This window comes from Propithecus coquereli, unplaced genomic scaffold (assembly GCF_000956105.1).
Source record: "Propithecus coquereli isolate 6110/MARCELLA unplaced genomic scaffold, Pcoq_1.0 Scaffold459, whole genome shotgun sequence".
Taxonomy (NCBI): domain Eukaryota; kingdom Metazoa; phylum Chordata; class Mammalia; order Primates; family Indriidae; genus Propithecus; species Propithecus coquereli.
In genome coordinates this window covers 685,999-693,945 of record NW_012150385.1, presented here as the reverse complement: position 1 = coordinate 693,945, position 7,947 = coordinate 685,999, and positions in this window count along the sequence as shown.

The window sequence follows — 7,947 nt, the reverse complement described above, 5'->3', positions numbered from 1 at the left end:
TTTGTTTCATGAACAAAGTTATGTAAAATATAGTATAAAATAAAATGAGTTTGTTAATTTTTCCTATGTATGGAGACTTTTGGAATGTCCTGTACATAATTGTGGCCAAATTGCTCGTGAGTAGTGGCTGAGCAAGAAAAGCTTTAAGGTCCCTTTTAGCTCTGTAATTTGTATCTCTTGGCCCAAGAGTCTTGGGCTTTTAAGGAATTAGAGCGTTTCCACAATGGCTTCACTGGTGAATTCTTGCAAAGACTTAAAGAAGAACTAATATCAATCCTTTTCAAATTTTTTTTTAAAAAGTTGAAGAGGAAGGAACACTTCCTAACTCATTCTGTGAGGCCAGCATTACCCTGATAACGAAGCCAGCCAAGGACACTACAGGAAAAGAAAACTATGGGCCAATATCTCTGATGGACATAAAAATCCTCAAAAAAGCACTAGCCAACAGAATGCAGCAGCATATTAAAAGAATTATACATCCATGACCAAGTGGAATTTATTTCTCGAAGAAATGGAAGCTTCAAATTATGAAAATCAATCATGTACTAAACCACATTAATACCAGAACGAAGGACAAAAAATAGCACCTCAGTTGATGCAGAAAAAGCATAAGAAAATTCAAAACCCTTTCATGATAAAACACTAAAGAAACTTAAAATAGAAAGATACTACCTCAACATAATAAAAGTCATATTTGAAAAAGCCACAGTGAACATCATACTCAACGGTGAAAAGCTAAAAGCTGTTTTTTTAAGATCAAGAACAAGGCAAAGATGCCCGCTTTTTCCACTTACTTGTGTTCAACACTGTACTGAAAGTTTTAGCCAGAGCAATTAGGTATGAAAAAGAAATTAAAAGCACCCAAGTTGGAAAGGAAGAAGTAAAATTATCTCTGCTCACAGATGATATGCTCTTATATGTATGAAACTCTAAAGATTACACACACAAAAAAACAAACTTGTTACAATAAATAAATTTAGCAAAGTAGCAGGATACAAAGTCAATACACAAAAATCAGTTGCATTTCTATATACTAACAATGAACAATTTGAAAATTACAAAACCAATTCTATTTACAATAGCATCAAAAAGAATAAAATACTTAGGAATTAATTTAACTAAGGAGGTGAAAGACTTGTACAATTAAAGCTTTAAAACACTGCTGGAAGAAATTAAAGAATACATGAATAAATGGAAAGATATCCCATATTCATGGATTGGGAGACTTAATATTGTTAAGATGTCAGTACTACCCAACCCAAAGTAATCTATAGATTTGATGCAATCCTTAGCAAATTCCCAATGATGCTTTTTGCAGAAATAGGAAAACCTAACCTAACATTCATATGAAATATCAAATAGCCCAGGACAGACTACACAATCTTGAAACAAGAGCAAAGCTGGAATATTTACACTTCCTGGTTTCGAAACTTACTACAATGCTACAGAAATCAAAATAGTGTGGTATTGGCATAAAGACAGATATATAGACCAAGGGAACAGAACAGAGGAACCAGAAATAAACTCTTGCATATATGAGCAAGTGATTTTTGACAAGGATGCCAAGACCATTCAATGGGAAAAGGACAGTCTTTTCAACAGTGCAGGGAAATGGGATATCCACATGCAAAAAGCGAAGTTGAACCCTTATCTAACACCACTTAGAAATATTAACCCCAATGGATCAGTCACCTAAATGTAAGACCTAAAACCATAAAACTCTTAGTAGAAAACATAGGGTAAATGTTCACAACTTTGGATTTGTCAGTGGTTTCTTGGATGTGACACCAAAGGCATAAGCAACAAAAGAAAAAAGAAAGAAATTAGATTTCATGAACATTTTTAAAATTTTGTACATTGAAAGATAATATCAATAGAGTAAAAAGGCAACCCACAGAATGGGAGAAAATATTTGCAAATCATATATCTGATAAGGAATTAATATTCAGGATATATATAGAACTCCTAAAACTCAACAATAAAAGAAACAATCTTATTCAAAAATGGGCAAAGGACTCGAATAGACATTTCTTCAAAGAAGATATACAAATGGCCAATAAGCACATGAAAAGATGCTTAACATCACTGATCATTAGGGAAATGCAAATCAAAACTATAATGAGATACTACCTCATACCCATTAGGATGGCTACTATAAAAAAAAAAAAAACACGTGTTGGTGGGGATGTGAAGAAATTGGAAACCATGTGCACTGTTGGTGGGAATGTAAAATGGTGCAGCCACTGTGGAAAACAGTATGGCAGTTCCTCAACTAATTAAAAATAGAATTACTATATGGTCCAGCAATTCCACTTATCAATTCCACTTATGGATATATACCAAAAGGAACTGAAAGCAGGGTCCTGAAGAGAGATAAGTTCACAGCAGTGTTAGTCATAATAGTTAAATATCTGTCTATGGGTAGATAGATAAGCAAAAGGTACTCTAGACATACAATGAAATATGACTCAACCTTCAAAAGGAAGGAAATCCTGGCATATGCTACAACATGTTTGAACCTTAAGGACATTATGCTAAATAAAATAAGCCAGTCACAAAAGACAAATACTGTATGATTCCACCAATATGAGGTACGTAGAGTAGTCCAAATCAGAGACAGACAGTAGAATGGTGTTTTCCAGGGGATGGAGAGGGATGAGGAGTTATTGTTTAATGGGTATAGAATGAAAATGGTTATAGAGATAGATGATGGTGATGGTTGTACAACGTATGAATGTACTTTACCACTGAACTGTACACTTGAAAATAGTGAAGATGATAAATTTCATGCTAATACAATAAAACATGGGGAAAAAACCCTCAATTATATTAAATTAAAATAAAACACAAAACAGAAGAGATTTTTAGAGATTCATACCAGAGTATTTACAAAAAAAAAAATAAATGATACGATGTCTGGGACTTGTTCACAAATCGTCTGGACAGGAAGGAGGGGAAGATTGGCCATGGCTGACAATAACGTTGGCTGGTGGGGGCATGTGGTCCATTATACCAGTCTCTCTGCTTTCATGTATGTTTGAAATTTTCTGTAAAAAAGAGTTTTTAAGAAATCAATAGGTAAAGATGTGTGAGAGACATTCCAGGCAGGGGGTGGCACTGAACTGCGGCAGTGAGGCAGGAGGTGTACAGGTGGTGTTTGGGAGGCAGGCGGGGGCTGGAGAGACAAAGTGAAGAGCGGGTGGGGCCTTACTTGGGGACTCTTGAAGCCCAGTGTAAGGATAAAACGCGTGCTTTGGTAAGCAGTGGGCACGCCGAAGGAAGCTTTGAGTCGTGGTGACAATCACAGAAGCAGTTTAGGCAGATGGGTCTGTGAACAGCGTGGGAAATGGAGCGAGGAAAAGCTCTGTAAACACTGGCGATCTGGCAATTGTCAGATGGCATCATCCTCTATTGCTCAGCTGGCTTTGGGGCGGTGGGAAAGACTGATGCCCGGCAGGAACCACTGGGGTAACAGGGCCCAAGAAAGCCTCAGTGCTTTGAGCTTTCCATTTGTTTAAAAACAAGTCACGAAGGGACAAGTCGTGCAGCCTCATCCAGCAGATTCCACAATCAGCGGCTCTGACAAGAGAGTCCTCCTGGAGGGAGGCAGCGGCCTGGGGAGCATGCTGGTCTGTACGGGCTCGGCACCGCCAGTCCCGCAGCATGAGTGACCGGGTTCCTGTGAGGACGCAGGCACGCGGCCTCTCACTGGCTCACCTCGGGTACAACCACTCGGCCAGGCTGTGCGTTCAGCTCGGCTCACCGGGGTGGGCAGGCTCAGCCCGGAGGACATCGATGAGGGCAGACCAGGCTGGGGCTGTCTCTGAAAAGCCCGGGAGAGCTCCGGACCAGACGCACGGTGCTCATGCTCGTGCGGCGCTGGCAGCAGCTGACACAGGGCGAGCGGGGTGGCCCTACCGCCCTGGGCCGGGCCTTTCCTGCAGGGGAGTGTTGGAGGAGCGAGCTGAGTGCTAACTAGTGCCTGGGCTCATCCAGGAGGTGACAGCGGCACGGGCTCCTGACTCCAGTTGCTGCTCAGGTTAAAGAGGATTGACCAGAAACTGCTTCGGAAGGATTCACTGTAAATAGTTGTGAGCAGCCCCCAAGGCAGAGGAGACATCCAGGAAGGAGAAAACCGCCACAGTGAACCCCAATGGAAGAGCGGTAGCAGGGCGGAGGGAGAGTCCCTGGCGCCCCCTCCCTGCCCCCGTCATGGTGTTGTGACTGACTGGGTTGGCCTTTGACTCCTGTCCTCCAAATCTCATGTTGAAATTGGATCCCCATTGTCGGAGATGGGGCTAAGGGGAGGTGTTTGGGTCATGGGGGCGGATCCCGCATGAACAGATTCATGTCCTGGTGGGGGGGGTAAATTCTTCACTCTGTTAGTTTCCAAGAGATGAGTGTCTCTCCCTCTCTCTGTCTCTCTCTCTCCATGTGATCTCTGCACATGCGGCTTCCTTACTTACCCCTTCCTCCAAGAGTGGATGCAGCCTGAGGTCCTCACCAACCTGGAACTTTCCAGCCTGCACAACCAGGAGCTGAATAAACCCCTTGTCTTTATGAGTTTTCCAGCCTCAGGTATTCCTTTATAGCAACACAACATGGACTAAAACAGAGCCTCTGCTGTCGTTAAACCTACATTCCAAATCATTCTCCACATGGTTCATCCCTTTCTTCCCCCAAGTTCAAGAAGCCACTCTCTGCCGGGCGCAGTGGCTCACGCCTGTAATCCTAGCACTCTGGGAGGCCGAAGTGGCAGATTGTTTGAGCTCAGGAGTTCGAGACCAGCCTGAGCAAGAGCGAGACCCCGTCTCTACCAAAAATAGAAAGAAATTAATTGGACAGCTAAAAATATACAGAAAAAAAATTAGCCGGGCATGGTGGCGCATGCCTGTAATCCCAGCTACTCGGGAGGCTGAGGCAGGAGGATCGCTTGAGCCCAGGAGTCTGAGGTTGCTGTGAGCTAGGCTGACGCCACGGCACTCTAGCCCGGGCAAAAGAGTGAGACTCTGTCTCAAAAAAAAAAAAAAAAAAGAAGCCACTCTCTACACTTTCTTCCTCCTCCCTGACACCATCCAGTCTCCAAATCCTGTTGTTCACCCTCAGAGACGGCTTTCAGGCTCGGAGAGCCTCCTCTGCTGGTCTGACCCAGGTTCTCCAGCCCCAACGGCCCAGGGGCCAGGCAGACTCCTGCAGCCTCTACCTGTGTTGGAACGTGCCTCCACGTTGCCATTTCTGATTTTTCAAGAGATAACTAAAAGTAGACATGGTTATGAAAGAACCACCAAACTTATTCATGTTCGCCCATTTAAAAAAATATTATGAAAAGTACTATTTGGGGCCATCTGGGGCCATGAGAACCCAAGCCACCAATTCCCACACAAGGGCCGTCCTTCCGAGGCTCCTCATTCTGTTGGGATTTCTGGTTGATCTGATTCTGGGAACCAAATCAGATCTGGTTGATCTGATTTCTGGGATTTCCTTCCTGATGGCTTGCATGGGCCCATCACCCACACTCCACAGACCCCCTGCATCTGGTCCTGATGCCCCAGTCCAACAAAGACTCAGGATGCACAACCTCTCCCTCTCTCTGGAGACCAATATCCGATCAGAACTGGCCTTTGAGCATGCTGATGCCCACGGGGATCTGCCATGCTGTCCTTCCTCTGCCCTCTCCCCCTTGGTGGCCTGGTAATTTGCCACATGGCCATACTCAGTCATCACCTCCTCTAGAAGCAGAGCTGGTCATCTGGGCTCCCAGAGGGTCCAGCTTAGGCCTTTATGACATCACAGCCTCAACCCTCTGTTCCCTATTGACAGGGCATTCCTCAGCTGGACTGCAAGTGCCCTGGGTCAGAGACACGACCTCAGCCATCTTCACAGTTCTGATGACATGTCCCATACAATTCATCTGTTCCACGAGTACTGGATGAAGAACAGAGTGATGTTTTGCCAATACAGGCCACACAAGTGAATCTTAAAATACGTGTCAAAAATTTCACTGATGAAAACAAACCATTACTTGCCATAAATGAAGAAAAATTGCTTGTTTACTCAGTACCCTAGTGAAAGTTGTCAGAATCAAAATGGAGTTGCTGCTGTTAAGAAAACCTTGGCAAACAGAGCCGGGCAGGGCCATGAAGAGAGTGTTCTCACGCTCCCATGCTTGATAACAAAAAAGACTCTACAAAAACCACAACCTAGCACAAAGGTCATCACAACCTTCCAGAAAAAAATACTTCTGCAAGCACATCTGCCCAGCAACTGCCTGCCCAACCTTAGACGGGCGGCACTCTTGTTACTGATCTTTGTAACCAAGGATAATTATTTCAAAACAATTATATAATCCTCATTTTTTCCTTTCAAAATCTCCCTATACCTCCCTGAATGCACATGGAGTTTACTATGGCACATGTATTCCCACTGCAATGCTCTGTTCCCATATAAATATCTTCTCTTTTAGAGAGCCTCTCTCTGTTTGTCATTTAGGCTGATACCGAGAGACAAGCAACTTAAAAAAGCCCACTGATCTTAGACTAAGTTGTTGAATGCTAGCAGCTTTTCTTGATTTATAAATAAACCTTTCATTTACAAGAAAACTACTGTATTATTTAGGGGGAAAGCACATTGCTATAGGTTAAGTGCTGACGTTTGGATTTTCATCAGGAAGTTTCCTAGAACTTCCCTTTGGCACAAAGAGCTACCATTCTGTGCTTGTCTAGGTGTCTGCACATAAGCCAGCAGAAAACATCAGCAAACTACTACGATCCTGCTTAAAAACAGGTAATGGGTCCCATCTCACCTCTATTTTAATTAAAGATATTAACTTATTTAAATCAAAGGTGATAATATCTAAAGATAATAGGCACTGTTCTCTTATGACTCTGGATGCTGGATGCTTTTCTAAACCTGAACCAGCAAACACCACCCCCATCCCAGTTATTGCTCAGCGCAAATGAAAACCATCCGGGGGTCAGAGACAAAAGACTCCAGGTGGGCAAAGCCAGCTTTTCTACTCCCAATGCAATGTCAACCTGTAAAAGTTTCAAAATGGGTAATCCGACTCCCTCCATCAACACCAGGAGATGGAAGGAAGTTGGCATGTATCCAGCACCCAGCATCCCACGAGCACACAGCGGGCATTTCCATGCATCCACCTGACAAGCATTTAGTGGGCACCGACTCTGAACAGGCAATGTGCCGAGCATGGGGGTGTAGCAGGGCACCCAGACAACCTCCAGCCAGGACGCTGCACATAGCACAGGAGAAAGGCCATGTCTGCACAAGCACTGAAGTGTGATGAATGCTGTGGACAGGACAAAGCTGCCTTGAGGGAATAAACACAACATGCAATAACCTAGTCTGGGGATCCTGCATGGGCACATGGGCCAGCCCTGCACGGGTGTGGAGTTGGCTGAGGAAACTGCATGCCAAATGCCTTAGGGCTCTGAGGCAGGGAACAGACAGACAGACAAAGGCCAGCAGAGCTGGAGTGAGCCCTGGAGCCTGTCCTGAAAGGCTGAGGAGTCCAGCGAGGCGCATGCGGTAGAAGCCTCGGGCCTGGTGCTTCCGTGAGTGTATGAGGTGGCAGGAGAGGAGGGTGTGCAGATGCAGCATCCCTGCTTCTGGCTGAGGCCCCTGGATTAGGGAAAGTTGGGGGATGATGATAAATTCACATACAGTGGGGTGCTGAACCCATGGGCGTCACACCCCACACCCTGGCTCCGCATCCCAGGGACCAGCAGCACCATCTTGGCTCACATACAGCCCAGGCCAGAGGGGTTCCGGTGCCTGGTACAGCCTCGGCCCACACCAGTGGAAGAGCCGATGGATCAACGCCCAGCGCCTCTGTCCTGGGGTGGCACAGCTCTCAGGCCTATGTTCTAAACTCCCCCACCACCCGGTTCCCCAGAGATCAACTGGCTGGACAGCCACCATTTGTCCACT